The sequence below is a fragment of the Pinus tabuliformis genome, chromosome 9, assembly GCF_031772625.1.
Source record: "Pinus tabuliformis cultivar Carrire ecotype Pingquan chromosome 9, CPIR1, whole genome shotgun sequence".
In the NCBI taxonomy this organism is placed as follows: Eukaryota; Viridiplantae; Streptophyta; class Pinopsida; order Pinales; family Pinaceae; genus Pinus; species Pinus tabuliformis.
This window is the reverse complement of record NC_142307.1, coordinates 1,399,615,795-1,399,643,791: the sequence shown is the minus strand read 5'-3', so window position 1 is coordinate 1,399,643,791 and position 27,997 is coordinate 1,399,615,795.

Below are 27,997 nucleotides of genomic sequence, written 5' to 3'. Positions count from 1 at the left end.
GGGTGTTGGAGCATCCTTTTAGTCGGAGCCGATAAAACCGGGGCGTGGGAGTTTCTTTCCATGTTGAGGTGGTAAACTAAGACATTGGAGTGTCCTTTCAATTGGAGCTATTAAAATGGGGCATTAGAGCATCCTTTCAATTGGAGCTGATAAATTAGGGAGTTGGAGCCTCCTTCCAATTTTATTTGGAGGAGCTTGGAAATTGGAGCTTCCTATTCATGTAAATTTTCAAAGACCTATATTAAGAAGCATTCGGTGGTTTTTCTCCCAAAAGGGTTTCCACCTAAAAATATCTTGTGTACTGTCTTAATGTTGTGCATTTTTTAATGGTGTTGTTAAATGTTCATGTGATGCGATGTTTGATCTAATGCTAATGTGAATTTAATGTTTTGAATATTAAAAATTAACTAATTGAATGAAAATATCGATTCACCCCCCTCTTAGTATTTCGAACACAATATTGGGGGTAGAGGCCACAAAGGAGGGGGAGGGGAAAGTGAACCTCCCCCTAGAGATAAATGAACATCAGTGGCCATGAATAAGCGAATTGAAGTTTACAGAGAAGAGGTCTTTTATATTTTTTAGTTAACACACTTGGTATTTTTTAACCATATTAGAAAAAATGCAAGTATAAAATTTGTGAATGAGATGTTAATATTAACCAAACATGTCATCTTATGGGTCACCTATTATCATATTATCTAAGAATGACAATATTTGGAAAATGTTGATCAAATACAAAGCTTTAAATAATATCACCCTTAAGAATTGATACTCTTTACCTAGGATCGATGAATTACTAGATCAGTTATAACATGGCAATCACTTTATCAAGTTGGATCTTAGATCTAGATAGCATTAGGTATGATTTAAAGAAGAAACACATGGAAGGGAATCTTTAAGACAAGGAAAGTTCGATATTAATGGTTGTAATGCCTTTTGGTTTATGTAATGCACCAAGTACATTTATGTGTTTAATGAATGACATGTCGTGTTCCTTTAGATCCATTTGTAATACTGTACTTAGATGATATATTGGTTTCTAGATCTACCTAAGAAGAGCATATCCTAGATCTCCTACAAGTATTAAAGACTCTAAAAAAGGCATTGAATACTAATAAAAATTAAGAAATGGGAAATTTCTTAGTAGTGATTGGTGTAATTAGGGTATGTTGTTGGTGGATAGTAACTCGTGATAAACCTTAATATAGAGGTCATCTTTGGAAAGTGGAAAAATCCTACTAATGTCATTGAAGCTTTGATGGGGCAACATATTCCTTATGAAATTTTATAGCTTTATTTTTAGCTATGGTTGCACCGCCCATGACTTATATGTGAGTGACTTATAGCCCACTTGCTTCACCAATATAAATCTTTTGTAGAAGTATGTTTATCTATATATCATTCATATATGGAGCTCTTTGTCTCTAGAAACGTTTTTTACATTTGTTTGCCTCTCCCTTGCCCTATACAAGGATATTTGTTCTTTTGAAAGGATTAGGTTCATTAATGATGTAATGCTTTAAATGATCAGTAAACTTCTCTATGTGTATCTTGCACATAAGTAGCTAGATAAAAATGCTATGGATAATAATGCCAAATGATTATTGCAATCTACACTTATTCTACTCCCTTCCTAAGCATCTCCTTTTATGCATGAGCTTGCTCTAAGAAAGAAATAATAGATATCCGAATATAGATCCACTTGAAAATCAATGAACCTAAAGTGGTTACAAACATCTTACAACTTTATAAAATACAAAAAATGATTTCCAATATTCATATTAATTTCTAAAGTATAATATATATTTTATTGCCAAATTATAATAAGTTATTTGGTTTCTAACAACTTGCCCAAAATATGCTAAAAAATATTATTAATGATGTTGGGATCCCTATCTCCATGGCATATATATATGGGAGATATATAATTTTGCAATACAAATTTATGTGCACACATGAGCTTATAAAAATATGCATTACACTAATTAAAACCATATAATATATGTTTAATCTCTACCCTAAGTGGTTTCATGATTAACAATGGTCAATTTCTTCAACCATAACATGCTAAATCTGGAACACATGGATCTACAAATGCTTGGCACCATTAATTTAAATTTTCTTCAACTTGCACCATAATATTTGAAATAATATCCTATCACATCTTGTCCACAAATAAGGCATTATTCATAAATAAATACAAAATATGCATATCCCTTACTAAATAAATGTATTGGAAAATTCCTTATGCTAAAATTATGGTTTTAAGTATCACGATATATGTATGTATATATATATATATATATATATATATATATATATATATAGTGTTATGGGTGTTGGAAAATGTAACTAGGTTTTGTCTTCATAATTATATTTGTACTTGTATCAATACATATTGCTTGTAAGAAGAAAAAGAAGAAAATATTATTATTATTTTATTCAAGCATGTTCTTCATGCTTCTAGGGTTTATTGAGTCAAGAAGAAAATTTATCTTGTGTCAAAATCCCATTTGGACTATTTTATATCAAAAGAAAAATATTATTTTTGAGTCATTTTGACCCCCAAGACCAAGTCGACCCTGCCAAGAGAAGTTGGCCCAGAAGAGCCCCATTTTGACCACACGGATGGCTATAAAAGGAAGATACTTCGTCCTCATTTGCACACTCACTCACACAAGTTCGATCTCTAAGCAAGAAAGGAAGAAAAGAAGTGTGAAGGCCAAGGAAGAAAGAGAAATCCAAGGAAGAAAGGAAAAATCTATATTTTTGCTTGTTTTTGCCCACACGTGCAAGAATTTTGAGGTTATTTTGTGAGTTGTAGGTCTGAACTACATATTTGAGTTACAGGGTCGAAACTTTGAGTTTGACCAGATTTGGTGAAGTTTGACCATTGTTGACATCGTGTACTTTGACTTGTTTGAGGAAGGTTTTGAAGGAGGGATGACTTGGTGCTTGTGGAGGTCTTGGTCTTGGTCTTTGCGTCTTGGATTTCTCACTCTGAATTTATTCTATAAGAATAGAAGTTGTTTGATTTTTCCCCCTTGTGGGGTTTCTCCCTGGCTTGGAGCCTATATCTTGTGTTCTTTGTGTTCTTGTGATCTTCATGCATTTTATGTTTTGGTAATTGCTTGATGAAAAATATATAATGTAACAACTTTGGTCAAAAACCCATGTAATAAAGTTAATAAAGGAAAAATAATAACCAAGGTCATAGGATACGTATTCCAATCTGAATGTTAGGAAAAACATCCTAGTGTGGGTGTTCATTTAGTTATTATGGCTAAGGGAGATTGGAAAAGGCAGTGACAAAGGATTTGGAAAGGAAAAGTGGCATTAATTAGAATTTTATTTATGAAAATAATGGAAATTAGGAGAAAAGGAAGGTGAAAGGTCAGGGGTTGCATGTGAGGATGAAAATGAAGGAAAAATAATGCAAAATGAAGAAAATAGAGGCCTCATTAATAAAAATTCTTTTGAGGATCAGTGCACAACCTTTGTCATTTTAACCTTTTGTAAGTTCAGTTTTGGAGCTCTCTCTCTCCCCCATACTCTTGGACACTTAGAGCACTCTTGGAGTACTCTAGCATTGGAGGAAGGAAGGAAAGGGAAGGACAAGAAAGCAAGATGAAGAAAAATATCAAGGAAAAGCAGTATCAAGCAGCTACAACGTGACTACTTACATGGATCGAGTTGCATGTATGATTTCCTTGCTAGTTTTGGCATGCATGATACATGCATGTGTGTTTTTGGTTCTCTTTCTGTCATTGGCATGGATTTTGCCAGGTGTGAAAATGTTCTTCAATGTTTCCTTGCCCTTTCCAGATAGCCATTGTGTGATGGGGTTCTCTTGGTTTGGTTGAGTTGGACTGTTGGATGGATTCAAAGTTGAGTGGGGTGGTCTCGGGATTGATCCCAAGGCCTAGGAATCCCTTGTATAGTAATGTGGGATACACGGTAAATCCTAGAGGGTGGTGACCTTGTAGGCCTATGAATCCCTTGACCAGTAATGGAGGGATACATGGTAAAGCTAACACGTTGAGACGAATAAATTCCTCATAGTTTAGGTGGAGAGATCTGGAGGCATCCATGCTTGTATAGGCCTAGTGATCCGATGGGATTATGGTAAAGCCTGGTTGTATTGATGAGGGTTTCGAGCCTAGGAATCCCTTGGTGGGATATACAATAAATCTTGAGGAAGCCATGGTTGGTTTTGTTGTGAGTCCCACATTCATGCTTGGAATATGGCACGGGGTTGATTGGCTGAAAGAAATATTTGGTTCAACCCAATCTATGGTTGGGTGGTTCGTGGAAGTCCCTGACTTGGTTGGCTTATGCATTCATTAATAAAAAGATCCTTATCCTTTGGTATTTCATGTGTAAATGTACTTGTTCATATGTGGTCTTATGGTTATTATATCCTTGTTATTTATGTTGGTTATATGTTGGTTATAAGTATGGTTTATGACAAACTTTGGTTATGGCTCTCATCATGATTTGATTAGTACATGAAATGTGAATGAATATATGACCTAATAGATGATAATGCATATATTGTGATAATGCATCAATCCTTCTTTATGAATCTCAGATAAGTATGATACCCCTATGTTCAGATCTGTTGTTATGACCTGTAGATTTCATATTTTTGATATGTTTGATGAAATGCCTGTCATGGCTAGTAGGGGTCCGGTAAATTCCTTGTACCAATATTTGCATTAGTAGATTTAATTCATGGTTATTTAACTTTCCTGTAAAGTTTTGTGAAGTTCTGGGCAATGCCCTGAGCCCTGGCCCTCAAAAAGTGGCACAAAATCCAAGGTCATTGGCACAAAAATTGCCTGAAAAAGGACACAGTTGCATGGAGACCTTGTTGTGGGAGGGAATGGAGGGTCTTAGTCACATGGAAGGCTTTTCATAAGAGAGACTTTGCTAGAGTGAGCCTCGAGAAGATGAATGCATGAATGCATGGGGATCAACGTTTATTTCCTCTTATGGTCGAGTTGAGTGAGGTATGTGTTGGCAGCGGAGGTACGAATTTCTATTTTTGGACCATTGGTCCCCACTACCACATCATCATTCCCCTCACCTCATAATCAACTCAACCTTCAGGCATCCATAGTCTCAACTGCTTCTGACCTCATTCTCCTTTTCTTTGACTTGATTGTTGCCACGTGTGTGAGGACTAATTGTTTTGTCCTCATTGACTAAACGAAGGTGGCCAAGTTAATTGGCCACCTTTTGCTTATAAACCAACTTGTTCACAATATTTACATCTTTCGATTACATTATGCAAATGAGAGAGTGAAGCGAGATACTTACCTATGGTGACAATACCTTGCTGCAGTTTGTTGAAGAAATGAGGTGCTTGTTCTATGTTGGCTGCATGTGATTTCTCCCTCTCTCTCTCTCTTTTTATATATTGTCCTTTGATGATTTTCTTGATGTGCAGGTACTTGGTGTTAAGGGTGATGATGTCGCTGCTGCTCTGGAGGAGCTCCTTCTGCCTCTGGATGTCCATGTTTCAAACTTGCTGCAACTTTATGATTTTTGTTTCGTGAGATACGCTGCTACAGGATGTCCTGCAGCTGCTTCTCCCTCAAAATTGTTAATCAATTTCCACTGCTGGGACCTGGGGATGATGAACATGGATAGAGAGGAGGTTTATGGGCGTGTTAATAATGAAAAATAACCTTCAGATGATGTTCTCCTTGCTCTCTGTTTCATTTTTTCTGTGTTTTTTCTTGAAAACTGCAAAAAAAATTGAACTGATTTTTTTTCAATGATGAATGCAGGGGTGATCAAGGTGGAGAGTGGTATGGTAATGAGATGATGATGTAGGAATTTATTTTTTGACATGGGAAGGCCATTTCCTTGCTCTAGGGTTGCTTCCTTTAGGATTCCCAAGTCACTGTAATTCCTACATGATGATCCTGTAGGTTTTCATGGGATCTTGTAGGTTTACGTGGAATCCAGTAGAAAACACAGAACCCTTGCAAACTAAGTCAAATGAGTGAAAAAATTAAAGGAATGGTGGAATGGTGAAGGATGATGAATGGAGAAATAAAAAATATGAGTTGAATAGGTCCCTTTTTATTCTCCATTGATGCTCTGATCATCCTCCTGCTGACCTGCAAACAACATTTTCATGTTTTTCTTTTCCCCTTCTTTTTTTTTGAAAACAACTAGTCTGCCTCCAAGAGGTTTTCATCCTAGCTGCTTGCCCTGGGCGCTAAAAAGAGGTTTTCACCCAGAGATATTTTTATTTCCTCTTCTTCCTTTTTTCTTTTTGACACCATTGGGCCGCCTCAAGAGGTTTTCAACCCAATAGTGGGACTCAGGCACGTCATGGAGGTTTTCACTCGAGTATCCTTATTTTATTTTATTTTGTCTTTTTTTTAGTGACTTGATGAGGTAGGAGTTGAGACATGCTCCACCACCATCACTGTTTTATTGATTCCATCTATGAACTCTTGCTTTAACAATGGCCTTTTGTAAACTTTCAATCTGTGCCCATTAACAAGTAAAGGAATGGCCTCTGCATCTATGGTTCTAACCTGCAATGAACCATTATCATGACATCTATCTATAACATAAGGCCCTAACCATCTATTCCTTAACTTTCCCTTAAAGTCCTTATATCTGGAATCATATAAAAAAGCCCAATCACCTTCTTGAAATTGCTTATCCCTGGTGTTCTTATCATGCCAGATCTTCCGATAAATTTGAGTTACCTTTGTGTGTAGGAGGGCCTGCATTCTGAACTTGTCTAAACCATTGAACTGGAGAAATCTCTCTTTTTGTGCACTACTGAGATCTAGATCTAGTTGGGATGTTATCCTCAATGTATTATACTCAAATTCAATGGATAGCAGGGCCTTCTTCCCATAGACTAGCTCATAGGGTGTGAATCCAGTGGTGGTCTTCCAAGTGGTATTATAGGCCCAGGTGGCCTCAACTAGTCTATTTGCCCAATCTTTTATGTTGTTGCTAACTACTTTGGTTAGAATTCCCTCCAATGCTCTGTTGGTTTCCTCCACTTTCCCATTAGCTTGTGGGTAATAGGGAGTGGAGGTTCTACGCTTAATATTGTGCTGGCTTAACAAGCCTTTAATCATGTTGGAGGTAAACTGGTTGCCTTGATCAGTGACTAGTTCTCTAGGGTACCCAAACTTGTAGAATACATTCTCCCTTAAGAACTCAGCCACCTTCTCCTTTGTTGCTGCCTTGATTGCCTTGGTTTCAACCCACTTAGTCAGATAGTTAGTGCACACAATGATATATTGCTTTTGCTTGGAAGGAGGGTCAATAGGCCCAATGAAATCCATGTCCCACTTGTCAAATGGATAGAAGGTCACTTGAGGTTGCAGAGGCATTTCATCCTTTGGAGTAGGCTTTCCCATCCTTTGTGACCGATCACACTAACTAGTATATATTTTCACATCCTGATGAAGAGGGGGCCAATAATAACCAGCTTGTAACACCTTTAATCCGGCCACACATAGTCCGGATTCATTTGAGACTCCATCGACCTGGATGTACTTGTGCAGGCAGCCACGGTATTTGAGACTCCATCGACCAGACCCAAAGGAAATTGCAGAATTATCGCCATCAGAAGTGGTCTACATACCTGCAACAGTTTCACTTGAATATCAAGTATAAAAAGGGCAGCACCAATAATGTTGCAGATTGCCTCAGTCGACCACCGATCATGGCGCTGACCACCGTGCTCAACTCTTGTGGGCACGAGACTTCTGATTGGCCACTTCTCTACAAAAGCGACCCAGAATTCGGCCACACATACCAGACACTCTTGGAGGGTCGGCATGTTGCAGATTTTCACCTCCAGGATGCCCTATTATGCCACCTCGTTCACCTTTGTGTTCCTTCAAGCGAGCGTGCCAAGATGATTTGGGAAGCACACTACAGTCGGGCTGCTGGGCATTTCGGGGTCGAGAAAATAGTGGCAGTACTGCAAAATTATTTCTATTGGCCGAATCTTCGACAGGATGTTGGGAAGTACATCCGATCATGTACTGCCTGTGCCATTGCCAAACCGACCATTAAGAAGCAAGGCCTCTACACCCCGTTGCCTACCCCTAGTCGACCTTGGGAATCCATCTCCATGGATTACATGTCAGGCCTTCCTTCCACTAAGCATGGAAATGACTGTGTTTTTGTGGTCGTCGACAGGTTCTTGAAGATGGCCATTATGGTGGCCTGCAAGTGGCTCACCAGGGAACAAGTTCAGCAGAAGTTTCCTCATCTCATGGAGGAGCTCAACGCAATGGATACCATTGCTTCCTAAGGGGGGAGGAATGATCCAGGTGGATATTGGTGGCCACCTGCCAAGTCCACCTGGACCCCCACCATTGTCTTTCTCAGCATTTTCAGTTTCCTTAATTGTAGCACAACTTACTATTTTTAGCAGTTTTTCGGGTCCTGAACTTCCGGAGCCGTTTTGAGGCCCTAAACGACGTTTTTTGGGGAATCCAAGGGCAACATGGGTCCATGGAATGGACCCAATGTTTCCCGTTCCAACAATGATAGTACTCGGATAGATCTTTCTAATGAGCTATTGTACGCATCAAACGGAGATCATATGCCAAAGTTACGACCCCGGGAAGTTGATGTACCAATTTACCCCAAACGGGGCCCACAGTTTGGCGTTTCATCTCCTAGGGTTAGGTTTTGGAATGTTAAGGGTTTTTCCATTGTTTCTCAACAATAAATAGGCCTTCGAGCCTCATTGTAATACAGTTCAGAGGCATGTAGCCATCACATCTCTTCTCAGAGATAAGCTACCATCGCCCTAGCTGGTTTATTTTCATTTCTGGTTGTAAGCATATTTCAGCATTTTCCATTAATGAAATGAAGTATTATTTCCGTTGCATCTTTGTGTATATGGTTATCTCTGCAATTTGTGCGTTCCTGTTTAAATCCGGATTTAAACAGGAACGCAACAAATTACAGAGATAACCATATACACAAAGATGCAGCGGAAATAATACTTCATTTCATTAATGGAAAATGCTGAAATATGCTTACAACCAGAAATGAAAATAAACCAGCTAGGGCGATGGTAGCTTATCTCTGAGAAGAGATGTGATGGCTACATGCCTCTGAACTGTCTTACAATGAGGCTCGAAGGCCTATTTATTGTTGAGAAACAATGGAAAAACCCTTAACATTCCAAAACCTAACCCTAGGAAACGAAACGCCAAACTGTGGGCCCCGTTTGGGGTAAATTGGTACATCAACTTCCCAGGGTCGTAACTTTGGCATATGATCTCCGTTTGACGCGTACAATAGCTCATTAGAAAGATCTATCCAAGTACTATCATTGTTGGAATGGATTTAAACAAATATGTTGGGAAGTACATCCGATCATGTACTGCCTGTGCCATTGCCAAACCGACCATTAAGAAGCAAGGCCTCTACACCCCGTTCCGGATTTAAACAGGAACGCAACAAATTACAGAGATAACCATATACACAAAGATGCAGCGGAAATAATACTTCATTTCATTAATGGAAAATACTGAAATATGCTTACAACCAGAAATGAAAATAAACCAGCTAGGGCGATGGTAGCTTATCTCTGAGAAGAGATGTGATGGCTACATGCCTCTGAACTGTATTACAATGAGGCTCTGATACCACTGATCCGGATTTAAACAGGAACGCAACAAATTACAGAGATAACCATATACACAAAGATGCAGCGGAAATAATACTTCATTTCATTAATGGAAAATACTGAAATATGCTTACAACCAGAAATGAAAATAAACCAGCTAGGGCGATGGTAGCTTATCTCTGAGAAGAGATGTGATGGCTACATGCCTCTGAACTGTATTACAATGAGGCTCGAAGGCCTATTTATTGTTGAGAAACAATGGAAAAACCCTTAACATTCCAAAACCTAACCCTAGGAGATGAAACGCCAAACTGTGGGCCCCGTTTGGGGTAAATTGGTACATCAACTTCCCGGGGTCGTAACTTTGGCATATGATCTCCGTTTGACGCGTACAATAGCTCATTAGAAAGATCTATCCGAGTACTATCATTGTTGGAACGGGCAACATCGGGTCCATTCCTTGGACCCATGTTGCCCTTGGATTCCCCAAAAAACGTCGTTTAGGGCCTCAAAACGGCTCCGGAAGTTCAGGACCCGAAAAACTGCTAAAAATAGTAAGTTGTGCTACAATTAAGGAAACTGAAAATGCTAAGAAAGAAAATGGTGGGGGTCCAAGTGGACTTGGCAGGTGGCCACCAATATCCACCTGGATCATTCCTCCCCCCTTAGGAAGCAATGGTCTCCAACGGAACAAATTACAGAGATAACCATTGTTTTTCAGAGCGGTCTGCTTTTCTTTGTTTTTCTTTGCATGTCCCCAACAAGGTTGGGATATAAGGAGTTAGGGCTTGAACTGGTTGAACCTTTGCAAGACCAGCCTCGCAAATCCCAACGGCCTCCCATGGCGGACGAGAAGAAAGACGAGGGGGCAGGAGATCCCATCAAAATCTTGCTCGAAGAAGCCCTCAAGCGACAACGGAACGCGATGATGGACAGCTTTGCCCAGATCCTTCAGCGGCTACCCAGAAGCGGCGCATCGGCTTCCAGCAGCTCCTCTGGAAACGCCACACCCTTTAAGGTACAAGTTAATTTTGCTGTTTAAATGTTGCTCCGAATCCTTGATACCCAACTTTGTGCGAAGGGTATGGAAAAGATTGGTGAACTCCGGCACGTCTTGGTCCCTTCCCTGCCGCAGCGTGGTCCACTTTACGTATTCATCCTCATAGCTTCCGACAGGGTAGTACTGATCCTTCAGCGGCTACCCAGAAGCGGCACATCGGCTTCCAGCAGCTCCTCTGGAAATGCCACACCCTTTAAGGTACAAGTTAATTTTGAAATCCCCATATTCGAGGGTCAGATAGACGCCGATGCCGTAGATAAATGGTTGAATCTGCTAGAGGGTTATTTTTCTGTTCATGAATTTTCGAGTCGGGAAAAGATTGTTTTTGCTCTTCTCAAAGCAGCCCCCCACGTCAAGGACTGGTGGGAAACCTACTGCGAACAGAAGGATGAAAGTACTGGCTCACTATTTTCAGCCGCACCCACCTGGGATTCGTTCCGGGATGCCATCAAGGAGCAGTACTACCCTGTCAGAAGCTATGAGGATGAATACATAAAGTGGACCACGCTGCGGCAGGGAAGGGACAAGACGTGCCGGAGTTCACCAATCTTTTCCATACCCTTCGCACAAAGTTGGGTATCAAGGATTCGGAGCAACATTTGATACTCAAATACCGTGGCTGCCTGCACAAGTACATCCAGGAAGAAATACAATTCCTAAACATCCCCTCGCTCGGCGCAGCATACCGATATGCCGTCAAGGTCGAACAGAAGTTTAAGCAAAAGAAGCGAGACTTTGGATCTGCGAATCCAAAGCAGGGGAAAGGTGCCCCTAAACCACAGAACAAAGGACAGAGCCAAGGCGGGACAGCCCAAGACAACCAGCCGAAGCTGCAAGCAAAGAACAACGCCGTGAAGCCGAGAAAGGACACTGGAAAATGGTGCGAGTTCCATAAGAGCTCCACTCACAACACAAGTGAGTGTCGGGCCAAGCAGTCACTGGTGGCTGAGCTAAAGGTTTCAGAATCAGATGCATGTTCCGACTCTGAGTCAGAACCCGATAAGGGGTCTGAAAAACGGAAGCAGATCATTGATGCAGATCCCAGTGCCACTGTTGCTACCGCAAAAATCCAGAAAGATGAACCCGAAGATCCAGAGGAGGAGGAGCGTCTCTTCCACACCCAGATGTGGGTAAAGGGCTCCCCGATACAGTTCATTGTTGATAGCGGGAGTCAAAAGAACCTCATTTCGGCAGAGGTCGTGAAGCGGTTGGGCTTACCGACCACAGCACATCCACAACCATACACCATTGGGTGGCTTCACCAAGGGCGATATCTTCGCGTGAGCCAGCAGTGTCGCCTTCCATACAACATCAAGCCCTTCACGGATGAGGTATTGTGTGACACTGCTCCCCTTGAAGTTTGTGATGTATTAATAGGACAACCATACTTGTGGAAGCGACATGCTGTGTATGAATCAAGGCCCCGTGCTGTTATTATTACATTGGGAAATAAGTTGTTCAGGATACCAGAGGTAGCACCACCTGCCGCCATCTCTTTGATTACTGCAAAACAATGCAGTAAGATCATTTCCAAAACCAGGAAATTTGTTTTCCTGATGATACGCCCTCAAGGGAAGAAGAAGACAGTGGCCGCAGCCTCCAAACGGGGTCCCTCTGCACGACGGCTACAGATGGACAAGATTGTGGAGGAGTACGAAGACATCTTCAACTCCCTGGCAGGGGTTCCTCTGCACTGTCAAGTCAAGCACTCCATCGACCTAACCCCAGGTGCGCCGCTACCTAATGGACCAATTTATCGGCGCTCCGTTCTGGAGAACAATGAAATCAAGAGGCAGATTCAAGAGCTCCTGCAGAAAGGTCACATCCGTCCGAGTTCATCGCCCTGTGGGAGCCCGATCGTGTTGGTACAGAAGAAGGATGGGACGTGGAGACTCTGTATTGACTATCGGGCACTGAACAAGATCACTGTCCGTAATAGGTACCCGATCCCGCGGATTAATGACCTCCTAGACCAACTAAAGGGGGCGAAATATTTCAGCAAGATCGATCTGAAGTCAGGATATCACCAGGTACCAATCGAACCCTCAGATGTGTGGAAGACTGCCTTCAAATCCAAGGAGGGCCTCTTCGAATGGTTGGTCATGCCTTTCGGATTGACGAATGCTCCTGCAACCTTTATGAGGCTAATGGATGACATCTTGCGGCCATTCACCAACTCCTTTGTAGTAGTATACTTGGATGACATTCTGATCTTTAGCCAGAGTTGGGAAGAGCACCTCCACCACATCCGACAAGTTCTCCAAACACTGCGGCAACACAAGCTATGTGCCAATTTGGAGAAATGCACTTTTGGCATGACCGAGGTTCAGTATCTGGGATACATCATTGATGAACAGGGGGTGCATGTCGATCCAGCCAAGGTCCAAGTCATTCGGGATTGGCCCTCTCCAACCACTCTAACAGAGCTCTACAGCTTTCTAGGTCTTGCCAACTTCTACCGCAGGTTTGTGCTGGGGTTTTCTCATATTTCTTGGCCCTTGAGTCAAGTCACCAAGGGAGGGGCGAAAGCCAAATTCTTTTGGTCTGAATCTCAACAGAAGGCATTCAGGGAGTTGAAGGATCGTCTCTGCACGGCACCAGTGCTCGCGTTACCAGATTTACAACAACCATTTGAGGTCGAGACAGATGCCTCTGACTATGCTATTGGGGCATTCCTTACTCAACATGGACATCCAGTGGCATATCACAGTGAAACGCTTTCAGACACAGTCCGGAAGTACCCCACTTATGATAAAGAGATGTATTCCATTGTACAGGCCTGCCGACAATGGAAGCATTACATTTTGGGGAAGGAAACGGTCATCCACACAGACCACCGACCCCTGCAGTTCATACAGACCCAAGGGAAATTGCAGAATGATCGCCATCAGAAGTGGTCTACATACCTGCAACAGTTTCACTTGAATATCAAGTATAAAAAGGGCAGCACCAATAATGTTGCAGATTGCCTCAGTCGACCACCGATCATGGCGCTGACCACCGTGCTCAACTCTTGTGGGCACGAGACTTCTGATTGGCCACTTCTCTACAAAAGCGACCCAGAATTCGGCCACACATACCAGACACTCTTGGAGGGTCGGCATGTTGCAGATTTTCACCTCCAGGATGCCCTATTATGCCACCTCGGTCACCTTTGTGTTCCTTCAAGCGAGCGTGCCAAGATGATTTGGGAAGCACACTACAGTCGGGCTGCTGGGCATTTCGGGGTCGAGAAAACAGTGGCAGTACTACAAAATTATTTCTATTGGCCGAATCTTCGACAGGATGTTGGGAAGTACATCCGATCATGTACTGCCTGTGCCATTGCCAAACCGACCATTAAGAAGCAAGGCCTCTACACCCCGTTGCCTACCCCTAGTCGACCTTGGGAATCCATCTCCATGGATTACATGTCAGGCCTTCCTTCCACTAAGCATGGAAATGACTGTGTTTTTGTGGTCGTCGACAGGTTCTCGAAGATGGTCATTATGGTGGCCTGCAAGAAGAAGAAGTGGCTTCTGATGTGATATTCTTCTTGCAGGCCACCATAATGGCCATCTTCGAGAACCTGTCGGTGACCACAAAAACACAGTCATTTCCATGCTTAGTGGAAGGAAGGCCTGACATGTAATCCATGGAGATGGATTCCCAAGGTCGACTAGGGTTAGGCAACGGGGTGTAGAGGCCTTGCTTCTTAATGGTCGGTTTGGCAATGGCACAGGCAGTACATGATCGGATGTACTTCCCAACATCCTATCGAAGATTCGGCCAATAGAAATAATTTTGCAGTACTGCCACTGTTTTCTCGACCCCGAAATGCCCAGCAGCCCGACTGTAGTGTGCTTCCCAAATCATCTTGGCACGCTCGCTTGAAGGAACACAAAGGTGACCGAGGTGGCATAATAGGGCATCCTGGAGGTGAAAATCTGCAACATGCTGACCCTCCAAGTGTGTCTGGTATGTGTGGCCGAATTCTGGGTCGCTTTTGTAGAGAAGTGGCCAATCAGAAGTCTCGTGCCCACAAGAGTTGAGCACGGTGGTCAGCGCCATGATCGGTGGTCGACTGAGGCAATCTGCAACATTATTGGTGCTGCCCTTTTTATACTTGATATTCAAGTGAAACTGTTGCAGGTATGTAGACCACTTCTGATGGCGATCATTCTGTAATTTCCCTTGGGTCTGTATGAACTGCACGGGTCGGTGGTCTGTGTGGATGACCGTTTCCTTCCCCAAAATGTAATGCTTCCATTGTCGGCAGGCCTGTACAATGGAATACATCTCTTTATCATAAGTGGGGTACTTCCAGACTGTGTCTGAAAGCGTTTCACTGTGATATGCCACTGGATGTCCATGTTGAGTAAGGACTGCCCCAATAGCATAGTCAGAGGCATCTGTCTCGACCTCAAATGGTTGTTGTAAATCTGGTAACGCGAGCACTGGTGCCGTGCAGAGACGATCCTTCAACTCCCTGAATGCCTTCTGTTGAGATTCAGACCAAAATAATTTGGCTTTCGCCCCTCCCTTGGTGACTTGACTCAAGGGCCAAGAAATATGAGAAAACCCCAGCACAAACCTGCGGTAGAAGTTGGCAAGACCTAGAAAGCTGCGGAGCTCTGTTAGAGTGGTTGGAGAGGGCCAATCCCGAATGACTTGGACCTTGGCTGGATCGACATGCACCCCCTGTTCATCAATGATGTATCCCAGATACTGAACCTCGGTCATGCCAAAAGTGCATTTCTCCAAATTGGCACATAGCTTGTGTTGCCGCAGTGTTTGGAGAACTTGTCGGATGTGGTGGAGGTGCTCTTCCCAACTCTGGCTGAAGATCAGAATGTCATCCAAGTATACTACTACAAAGGAGTTGGTGAATGGCCGCAAGATGTCATCCATTAGCCTCATAAAGGTTGCAGGAGCATTCGTCAATCCGAAAGGCATGACCAACCATTCGAAGAGGCCCTCCTTGGATTTGAAGGCAGTCTTCCACACATCTGAGGGTTCGATTGGTACCTGGTGATATCCTGACTTCAGATCGATCTTGCTGAAATATTTCGCCCCCTTTAGTTGGTCTAGGAGGTCATCAATCCGCGGGATCGGGTACCTATTACGGACAGTGATCTTGTTCAGTGCCCGATAGTCAATACAGAGTCTCCACGTCCCATCCTTCTTCTGTACCAACACGATCGGGCTCCCACAGGGCGATGAACTCGGACGGATGTGACCTTTCTGCAGGAGCTCTTGAATCTGCCTCTTGATTTCATTGTTCTCCAGAACGGAGCGCCGATAAATTGATCCATTGGGTAGCGGCGCACCTGGGGTCAGGTCGATGGAGTGATTGACTTGACAGTGCAGAGGAACCCCTGCCGGGGAGGTGAAGATGTCTTCGTACTCCTCCACAATCTTGTCCATCTGTAGCTGTCGTGCAGAGGGACCCCGTTTGGAGGCCGCGGCCACTGTCTTCTTCTTCCCTTAAGGGCGTATCATCAGGAAAACAAATTTCCTGGTTTTGGAAATGATCTTACTGCATTGTTTTGCAGTAATCAAAGAGATGGCGGCAGGTGGTGCTACCTCTGGTATCCTGAACAACTTATTTCCCAATGTAATAATAACAACACGGGGCCTTGATTCATACACAGCATGTCGCTTCCACAAGTATGGTTGTCCTAGTAATACATCACAAACTTCAAGGGGAGCAATGTCACACAATACCTCATCCGTGAAGGGCTTGATGTTGTATGGAAGGAGACACTGCTGGCTCACGCGAAGATCTCGCCCTTGGTGAAGCCACCCAATGGTGTATGGTTGTGGATGTGCTGTGGTCGGTAAGCCCAACCGCTTCACGACCTCTGCCGAAATGAGGTTCTTTTGACTCCCGCTATCAACAATGAACTATATCGGGGAGCCCTTTACCCACATCTGGGAGTGGAAGAGATGCTCCTCCTCCTCTGGATCTTCGGGTTCATCTTTCTGGATTTTTGCGGTAGCAACAGTGGCGCTGGGATCCGCATCAATGATCTGCTTCCGTTTTTCATACCCCTTATCGGGTTCTGACTCAGAGTCGGAACATGCATCTGATTCTGAAACCTTTAGCTCAGCCACCAGTGACTGCTTGGCCCGACACTCACTTGTGTTGTGAGTGGAGCTCTTATGGAACTCGCACCATTTTCCAGTGTCCTTTCTCGGCTTTGCGGCGTTGTTCTTTGCTTGTAGCTTCGGCTGGTTGTCTTGGGCTGTCCCGCCTTGGCTCTGTCCTTTGTTATGTGGTTTAGGGGCACCTTTCCCCTGCTTTGGATTCACAGATCCAAAGTCTCGCTTCTTTTGCTTAAACTTCTGTTCGACCTTGACGGCATATCGGTATGCTGCGCCGAGCGAGGGGATGTTTAGGAATTGTATTTCTTCCTGGATGTACTTGTGCAGGCAGCCACGGTATTTGAGTATCAAATGTTGCTCCGAATCCTTGATACCCAACTTTGTGAGAAGGGTATGGAAAAGATTGGTGAACTCCGGCACGTCTTGGTCCCTTCCCTGCCGCAGCATGGTCCACTTTATGTATTCATCCTCATAGCTTCCGACAGGGTAGTACTGCTCCTTGATGGCATCCCGGAACGAATCCCAGGTGGGTGCGGCTGAAAATAGTGAGCCAGTAATTTCATCCTTCTATTCGCAGTAGGTTTCCCACCAGTCCTTGACGTGGGGGGCTGCTTTGAGAAGAGCAAAAACAATCTTTTCCCGACTCGAAAATTCATGAACAGAAAAATAACCCTCTAGCAGATTCAACCATTTATCTACGGCATTGGCGTCTATCTGACCCTCGAATATGGGGATTTCAAAATTAACTTGTACCTTAAAGGGTGTGGTGTTTCCAGAGGAGCTGTTGGAAGTCGATGCGCCGCTTCTGGGTAGCCGCTGAAGGATCTGGGCAAAGCTGTCCATCATCGCGTTCCGTTGTCGCTCGAGGGCTTCTTCGAGCAAGATTTTGATGGGATCTCCTGCCCCCTCGTCTTTCTTCTCGTCCGCCATGGGAGGCCGTCGGGATTTGCGAGGCTGGTCTTGCAAAGGTTCAACCAGTTCAAGCCCTAACTCCTTATATCCCGACCTTGTTGGGGACATGCAAAGAAAAACAAAGAAAAAGCAGACCGCTCTGATACCACTGATCCGGATTTAAACAGGAACGCAACAAATTACAGAGATAACCATATACACAAAGATGCAGCGGAAATAATACTTCATTTCATTAATGGAAAATACTGAAATATGCTTACAACCAGAAATGAAAATAAACCAGCTAGGGCGATGGTAGCTTATCTCTGAGAAGAGATGTGATGGCTACATGCCTCTGAACTATATTACAATGAGGGTCGAAGGCCTATTTATTGTTGAGAAATAATGGAAAAACCCTTAACATTCCAAAACCTAACCCTAGGAGATGAAACGCCAAACTGTGGGCCCCGTTTGGGGTAAATTGGTACATCAACTTCACGGGGTCGTAACTTTGGCATATGATCTCCGTTTGACGCGTACAATAGCTCATTAGAAAGATATATCCGAGTACTATCATTGTTGGAACGGGCAACATCGGTCCATTTCATGGACCCATGTTGCCCTTGGATTCCCCAAAAAACGTCGTTTAGGGCCTCAAAACGGCTGCGAAAGTTCAGGACCCGAAAAACTGCTAAAAATAGTAAGTTGTGCTACAATTAAGGAAACTGAAAATGCTGAGAAAGACAATGGTGGGGGTCCAGGTGGACTTGGCAGGTGGCCACCAATATCCACCTGGATCACTCCAATGCTCTGTTGGTTTCCTCCACTTTCCCATTAGCTTGTGGGTAATAGGGAGTGGAGGTTCTACGCTTAATATTGTGCTGGCTTAACAAGCCTTTAATCACGTTGGAGGTAAACTGGTTGCCTTGATCAGTGACTAGTTCTCTAGGGTACCCAAACTTGTAGAATACATTCTCCCTTAAGAACTCAGCCACCTTCTCCTTTGTTGTTGCCTTGATTGCCTTGGTTTCAACCCACTTAGTCAGATAGTCAGTGCACACAATGATATATTGCTTTTGCTTGGAAGGAGGGTCAATAGGCCCAATGAAATCCATGCCCCACTTGTCAAATGGCTCGAAGGTCACTTGAGGTTGCAGAGGCATTTCATCCTTTGGAGTAGGCTTTCCCATCCTTTGTGACCGATCACACTAACTAGTATATATTTTCACATCCTGATGAAGAGGGGGCCAATAATAACCAGCTTGTAACACCTTTAATGTCGTCCTCTTTGCTGTAAAGTGACCCCCACAAGGCCCATCATGACAAGTCAGAAGGATGTCAAAGACTTCCTCCTCCCTGACACATCTTCTTAGAATTTGATCTGGGCCTAGTTTGAAGAGGTTGCCCCAAATCCAAGTGAATGGGGTGCTCTTCCTCACAATCTTGCTTTTCTCTTTGGAAGACAAGTTCGGTGGGAATTGTGCAGATGCCAAATAGTTTATTATGTCAGCAAACCATGGAGAGAGAACTGAAATGGTGAATAAGTGTTCATCCAGTACCTGATCATCAACCATTCATTCCTCACCTGCAAGTAAAGTTAATCTTGACAAAAAATCTGCAACAACATTTTCCTTGCTAGGCTTATCAATAATAGTTAGATCAAACTGTTGTAATAAAAGTAACCATCTAATAATCTGGGCATTCACATCAGGTTTATTCATTAAATATTTGATTGCAGCATGGTTAGTATGTACAAATGTTTGATAACATGTAATGTAATGCCGAAATTTGTTCAATGGATGCACAACAATCAGGAGCTCATTTTTGGTCACTGTGTAGTTTAGTTCAGCCTTTGACAGATTCTCACTGACAAAGTAGATAGCATAAGGCAATTTTTCATCTATCTAGCCTAGAGCTACTCCTATGGCTTTGTGTGAGGCATCAACATGTATATGAAAAGGAAGGGCCCAATTTGGGCCTCGGAGAATCAGTGCAGTGGTTAACTTGTCCTTCAGGGTGTCCAGGGCCTCTTGACAACTTTTTGACCATACAAACTCAGAGTCTTTGGCCAACAACCCAAATAAAGGAGAAGCTAACTTGCTGAAGTCTTTTATAAACCTTCGATAGTATCTAGCTAATCCTAGGAAACTTTTGACATCTCTCTGCTTTTGCGGAGGTGGGACCCTTTGGATGATAGCTATTTTGTTTGGGTCCACCTGCAGTCCTTGCTGGGATATTGAATGACCTAGCACAGTCCCTTTAGTCATCACGAACTCACTTTTTTCGGGACTAACAGACAACTTCATCTCAATGCATTTGCTCAGCACCTTACCTAAGTTGGACAGAGCCTCCTGGAGATCACGTCCATAAGGTGTACAATCATCCATATAGATCTCTACTGCATCATGGACTAACTCGACAAAGATACTCAGGACTGCTCATTGGAAAGTGGCAGAAGCATTGCATAGGCCAAAAGGAAGAACCCTATAGGCAAAAGTACCCCAAGGACAAGTGAAGGTGGTTTTATCTTGGTCTTCCGGGTTGATCTGGATTTGATTGTACCCGTTGAATCCATCTAGGAAAGAGAAAAACTTTTTCCCTGCCAGGCCATCTAGCACTTGGTCAATGAAGGGTAGAGGGAATGGTCCTTCTTTGTGGCTTTGTTTAACTATCTATAATTGACACAAATCCTCCACTTACCATTTTTCTTTGGGACCAACACCAAAGAAGAGACCCACTCACTGTCGAAGATAGGGTAAATGAATCCTGCATCTAGCAACTTTTTCAGTTCTTCTTTGACTATATCTTTGAGAGCTGGATTCATCCTCCTTTGGGGTTGCCAGACTGGTTTGCAACCCTCTTTGATACAAATTTGGTGAGTACACACCGATGGGTGCACTCCCTTCATTTCCTCGTAACTCCAAGCAAAGGCATCCAAGTGTTCCTTTAGCAGGTTGCACAACTTTTCTTCTTGGTGAACAGAAAGAGATGGGTTGATTTTCAAAGTTCTCTCAGGGCCGAATTCTATGGTTTTGACACGGATAGGGGTGGAATATTCTAAGAATAGATCAATTTTATGGTTGTTCTGGGTTTCCTTTACTACTCCTTATAAGGACAATATACTGGGATTGGGACTTTGGAGTATGTGCTCAATCAAATCATCTTCATCCGGTTGTCCCCCTCCCATGGTTGTTTCTAAGGTCTAAATTTTGGCGTAATAAACTTCATCTTCTTCTTCCTCTTCCAGCCATAAAGGTAAGTCATGTTCTAGACATGGTTGGGCAAGAGGATATAGGATTAACTGCTTGGACATATGCCCATTCTTGATAGTCATATTCCCAACCCTGCAGCTAATGTAGGCATCAGCAGTGGCTAGCCAGGGTCTCCCAAGGATGAGAGGGTAACTCGTAAGCTTAGCGTTAGGCTAGAGAACTAGGAAATATGTAGGGTATTCCCAAGAGTCAATGGAGACCATCACATCCTCCATAACCCCCTCAGGGGTCACTGTGGAGTGGTCTGCAAGTTGCAGGATCGTTGTGGTCTTTCTCAATGAACCCTGGAGGTTGAGCTTGAGCATTGTGTCCTTGGTCATCACATTAATGGCAGCCCTGAGATCAATCAGAGTGTGTGGGACAATGGTGCCATTGATGTGCACATCTACTACAGGGCTTCTAGGGTCCAAATACTTCAGACGGATTACCTGCCCCAGGATTAAGTCGGACAATTGTCCAATGGCATTAATGGTAGGGGCATCTCTTCTTCGCCTCCCTGGATGCTTGAAGCACTTTTGCTTGATCAACTTGTTGTAAATAGGTACATCTTTTATAGCTTGGAGAAGTGGAATTTTGACACAAAGGTTTTTCAATTCTCCCAGAAGTTCAATCTCTTCTGGGGTAGGCTGGAGTGGTTGGGTTAATCTCTCAGGAAAGGGTGGTGGATTTACTTTATTCATGTTTTCCTCTCTTTCTTCCTCAACCTCCCTAGGTGGAGGTAGAGGTTGGTTGTCCGGGAGTACCCTCCCATATCTCAGGTTGATTTCCTGAATCTCCACAGCATAAGCAAGATAGGATGTCTCTCCATTGTATACTTGTTGTGCCTGTTCATTGTTCGGGTTCAGATTTGGCTGGGCAGGAATCTGTGGTTGTTTAGGTGTAGCAGGGTGTAAAAGTTGTGGTTGAGCAAGTGGTGAAGATAATAAAGTTGGAGCATTGTTGTATGGGGGCCTCCACCCCTGGGATGGTGCATTCCACTGATGTTGTGACAAAGAATATGGCTTAAATGACTGGTTTGTTGGCTGGGAATGATATTAAGGTGCAAAGGACCAAGGAGGAGGTGTATACTAGGAAGGATGAGAAGGGGGGCCCAAGAAGGTATGGATGTGCTCTGATTGGGGTTGCAATATGCATTGGATGAACCATGCATGCCCTGTTGGTATGGCCTAGACCCATGAGATCTCCTTTGGTTTATGTAGCAGAGTTGTTTAGTTACCCCTTCAGCTCCTTGATATACAACTTTTAGTCCAGGGAGAGAAGGGCACTTGTATGTGGAGTGGTTTTCTTCACAGATTGAGCAGATTTCAATAGAATTCAATGGAAATTCATTCATGGGAGGCCTCCTGGTGCATATAGGGCATAAAATGGCTAAGGCTCTCTCTGCTTCCTCTTGTTTTCTCTTAATGTGCATAGTGTCCATTTGTAGGGCAAGGGTTTGCAACATCTCACTCTTGAAATCCTCCAGCATGTTTCCAATTTCCCCTTGATGGATGTATTAGAAGAGGATAGACTGATTATAGGTTGACTACCACTACCATTTTTCCTAGCTTCCCTAGGATGGTTTCTAAAGAAATTCTTGATACCATCATAGGGTAACTGGCAGATGTCTCCTTATGCTAACAAGTTTAGGGTATCCAAAAGATCTTCCCTTACTTCTCTAAGCAGGACTAGCTTTAGTGACTCATGGTCAAGTGTACACTTGGCCCTTTTGTAGCTAAGCTGGAATCTTTCTTCATAATATTCTAGGGATTCATCATGCCCTAAGGTCATCCTAAAAATTTCCTATTTAGTGTCTTTAGACGTACAGTAGTCTCGATACTTTTTGTTGGAGGCTTGCTGCATCTGAGCCCAAGTTGTGATGTTATCCCCAAGTAAACCCATGAACCAGTGCAAAGTTGCATCCTTGAGAGTGGATGGAAATAGTTTCAACTTATGCTCATAATTGGTGTAGTCATAGGTTCGGTATATGATATCAAATTCAAACAAGAAAGTGTCTGGATTTTCTGAGGTCAGGCCATGGAAATGAGGAAGGGAAGAGTGGCTTACATTCTTCATCTTAGTATCCCCATTGGTTTCCCTGGTGGGGAAGGCACCCTCAACTCTTTCTCTATTCCCTTTGTCATTTCTATTTTCAGCCATTGCATCAGTAGGAATGGGTTCTTCTTCTTCTTCTTCCCCTATAGGTTCTTCAAATATTTCAGGTTTCTCACCTGAGGGTTCCTCCAATTCACAACCACCAAAGAAGAGGGAAGGTTGGTTGTTTGAAATAGTGGGGGTATTTGGAAAAAATTTCCCTAACTTATTCCTATTCCTACGAGGCATGAAAAAAATGTTTTTGTTTGTTTTGAGTTCTTTTCAAACTTTGAAAGTGATTGCAGACTGAACGAAAACTAACTAATTGCATGAAATCTTACTTGCAGAATGGAAAGGAAAGCAAAGAATGCAGAACGGAAAAGAAAGCAACTAAATTACTCTTGCAGAAACGAAACTACTAGCAAAATATCATAAACAAGAAATGGAAGAAAGAAAGCAGTAATCACATATTACCCAGACACCTCCCTAGCAACGGCGCCAAAAAGTGATGAGCACCAGTATTGCAACAAGAATGCTACAACTCCTGGGGCTACCAACTTTACTTTATCAACTCGGGGTTCGTACAAACTTCAAGGTGACAGTGCTATATACACAAGTAAAAGTGATGATTCTGCCTTTTGTCATTGTTCAGCTGGTGAGAGACCACTAGGGTTTTTCAAGCCAGACTTCTATGGATTTAGAAGAAGCTTGATTACTGATGAGGGAAAGATAAATCTACTCTAAGAGAAAGCTTGTCTACTGCAGTAAGGAAAAAGACTGAAATCCAAGGCTAAAACACACCATTTCCTACCTAACTACTAAGAGACTATGTTTCAGGAGGAATGCTATATTATCATGGATGAAATTCAACTATCTTAAGCATGTAAATTCAAAGCATCAACATTCTACTACTATGCATGTAAATAGCTACAACAAATCTGTTTTTTTATCTTTTTATGGAAAAACAAGTGAAATCTAATCTCTTTTGGTGATGTGGCAGGTGGCTTAGGGATGCTAGTAGATGGTTGTGAGGTTTAGGAGACCTTTAGGTGACTTTGTGTGGCTTTCTAGAGGTATTCCCACAATTCAGCCTCAAAACAGGCCACTGCAAGAAAACCTACAGGATGTTCTAAAAACCAGGATGTTCTAAAAACCTACAGGATTCCCTGTATTTCTACAGGATACAGCTGAGAGCAAAACGATGGGTGTTGAAGGTGGTTGGTGGATGGAATGGAGTGATAAAATGCCTAGGATCACTCAGAACTCAAAACCAAGGCTGGGAGACGGTTGGATTTTCTCAACATGCTTGGAGAAGTTTCCTTAAAGAATGATGAAATTGGTGAGGGTCTTAGTGAAAGTGAGGAATGATCATGGATGGATGAATTTGGAAGGAGGTTTCTTGCTATGAAATCTTTCTCTACTTCTGAAATACCAACATTGCATCAAACAATGGTTTTTGCTCAAAAATCATGTAAACAAGAAGAATTTCAATAAGCTAGAAAAACAGAGTTTAATGAGCTAGTTGTCTACTTCATGCATGAGGAAAATTTGCAGAATAAGATGAAGTCATTGATGAGATCTACTGTAATACTGAAGATGGAAGAAATGATGGCTAATTCCTACACTTGCAAACTGATCAAATGTTGGCTTAAGCATAGGAAACTCTAAATTCTATGAGAAAGTAGAATTCTGTCTTTTTGGGGTTGCATGGGGGTCCTTTCCTCACATCATGATCCCTGAAGGAAGAAGTGAGGCCAAGACACCTACTGACAGCTTTTTGATGCTCCTTTTATCCCTTCTAACCTACTGTTGAAGTAAAGCACAAATGGAAGCAAACTAATAACCAAACTAATCAAATCTACACTACTTGCAATGAAACACTTCCAAGGAAAATTTAACCATGAATTTATGAAACTAATCTAAGCATACAGATACAAGAAGAGGAGCCTTTGCTTCTAGGGTTGGGCCCTAACCCAAGAGATTCAGCCCTCTGAGTTAACTCAGTACTGGGTCATGAAAAAGTTCATTCTCATTATCAAAACAGAAAATTACATAGCAATGTCTTCCACAAGTCTGGAGCTCAAAAATAACTAGTGTTTTTACAACAAAAATTTGAATCCTAATGAGGCTCTAGGCCTCTTTATTTATACAACTGAAGTCTCCAATGACTTCCTTAAATCTAGGGAGGTTCAGCTCCCAAACTCGAGATGAACTAACTCTTTGACTATCACTTGCTCGACTGCCTTTTGATTTTCATGACTTGGCTGCTTGTACTCCGAGCTAGTGTGGTTGATGGAGGGATATTCGAATGAGGGAGGATTAAATAGTATTTACCTCCTACAATCTCTCTTCCTTGTCCCATTCGAATTTCAGCCTTTAATCTTGCCAAAATTCCCTGATTTTCTCTCACAAACCTGCATTTAATGCACATTAGTCCACTAGGCATAATATCTCACTTTGACTCATCTCATTAAACAAAATATAATCAAAACATGTAATAAATTGTGAGAAGAGTTGATTTGACTAATCTAGGAGGTGAATTAAGGTCCATATAGTTACCCAATGATGAGGCTCATCAATAGCAGGCACATTGAGAAGTTTGAATGCATAAATAAGAAGTTGCAAGGCAAATAATGACAGAATCATTTAGGCGCAGGAGAAATAAACATAAGTCAGTGTAGTAATCCTTCAGAGTTTGTCAAAATTGTAGAGACATGGACCACTTAGGATCAACCATGGCCAGGAGGATAGAACTAATGGGGCATGTGGCAGTAGATATCATGGTTGGAATAGGTCAAATAGGGATGACACGATCAAAGATAGCAGGTTCTTGGATACATAGATAAGAGAAATTATGGAAGAGAGTTCTATTCTAGTTCTAGTTTTGACAGGTACCATGATCATCATTGTTATCATCCTTACAGGAAGAGTGATAGGGGATATTTTTTAGATGAGTTCAAGAAATCCAAACCACCTACTGTTGATGGGGATTTTAATAAGCCGAAATATGCAGAGGCATGGTTACTTGGATGAAGAAGTTATTTGAGTTGCATGATTACACGGAGAACATGAAGACCCAAAAAAAATATCTTCATCCTCAAAGAGAAATAAGACATTTGGTGGGAAGATGTGAAGTGGGTTAGAGACATCAGGGTAGAAGACTTGAGTTGGCATGAATTCAAGAGACTTTTCATGAAGAAATATTTGTTAGAGAGATACTACGACAACAAAGCCAATAAATTCTATGAGTTAACGATGGGGTCGATGACAAATGAGGAGTATAAGGCCAAGTTCTTGGAGATGTTGAGGTATGTATAGTATCTTAAGGATGAAAAAGCCAAAGTTCAGAGATTTGTCAATCGATTTCCATTATAATTTAGAGACCATATTGAGTATGATGAGCCTCGGTCGCTTGAGGAGGTCATTGGAAAATTGAAGCAATGTTATGAGAAATTAGAGCATAAGACAATCTCAACAAGGTTGGTAAGGGAAAGACAAAGCTAAAGGTAAATGGAAGCTAAAAGAACATGGCCTCAGAATGTAGGAGAGAAAGAAAATGTTGCACCTTACAAGAAGTTTAATGGGTCACAACATGGATGGCAGCAGAATAAAGGTGATGGTAAAGGACAATTATAGTGTTGGATATGTGGTAAGGAGAATCTCAAAAGATATTTCCCAGATAATCAGGTTGGTAGGCCTTAGATTTACAGTGCACAGGAAGCGCAGAAAATTGGGGATGTTGGGTAGAGCATTCCACTAATCTATGCAGCATTGGATAATAGGCAGGCAAATCACCAGGAATCTATTATCAGGATGGACGGTAAGATTTGTGATCAAGTAGTTTCTATTTTGATTGACCCTGGATCTAATTATAGATATGTTAGTCCTGACTTGGTGGATAAGTGTTATTTGAATAAAGAAGTGCATGCATAATATTGGTTAGTGTAGTTGGCTACAAGTACAAAGAAGAAAGTTCATCATTGGGTAAGATCATGTGCATTTTATTTGAATGGCATGTCCACCTCAGCACATTTGAATGTACTACCACTGGGATCATATAGTATGATTTTGTGTATGGACTGTTTATATCTTCACAGGACGAAGGTGGATTATTATGACAAATATATTGAATGCTTGGATGACAATGGAGAACAAAGAATCTTGTATGGTAAGAAGAAATATACATCAGTTAGAATGGTGATAGCTATGCGGGCAAAGCATAGTCGCAAAAAAGGGTGTGGGTTATTTGCAATGCATATTTCTAGTGATAAAGGTAAGGATGTTGAGGATGCAAAAGTTATGAAGAGGTACCCAATCTTACAGCAGTTTCAGGATGTGTTTCCAGCAAATATTTCAGAGTTTCCACCTCACAAGGAAGTGGACTTTTCTATTGAGTTGGTACCACGGGCAGCACTAGCATAAAAGGAACCATACAGGATGAGCACACCAGAGTTAGTAGAATTGAAGTTGCAGTTGAAGGAAATGCTTGACAAGGGATACATTAGGCCAAGTGTATCGCCTTGGAGTGCACCGATGTTTTTGAAGAAGAAGGATGGTACTCTCACGTTATGCATTTATTACATGCAGTTGAACAAGGTGACTACTGAAAACAGGTATTTGTTGCCAAGGATTGATAACTTATTTGATCACTTGAAGGGAGTAGCAGTGTTCTCGAAGATTGACTTGAGATTTAGATACCATCAGGTACGCATTAAAGAAGAGGACCTCTACAAGACTGTTTTTAGGACTAGGTATGGGCATTATGAGTTTGTTATGGTTCCTTTTTTATAATTAATGCTCCAACTACTTTTATGTGCTTGATGAATAATGTGTTGTGCACTTATCAGGACAATTTTTGTGTTCTGTTCATTGATGATATATTGATATATTATAAGAATGAAGAGGAACATGTCGAACATTTAGTAGCAGAATTGAGGTTGCTAAGAGAGCATCAGTTGTATGCCAAGATTA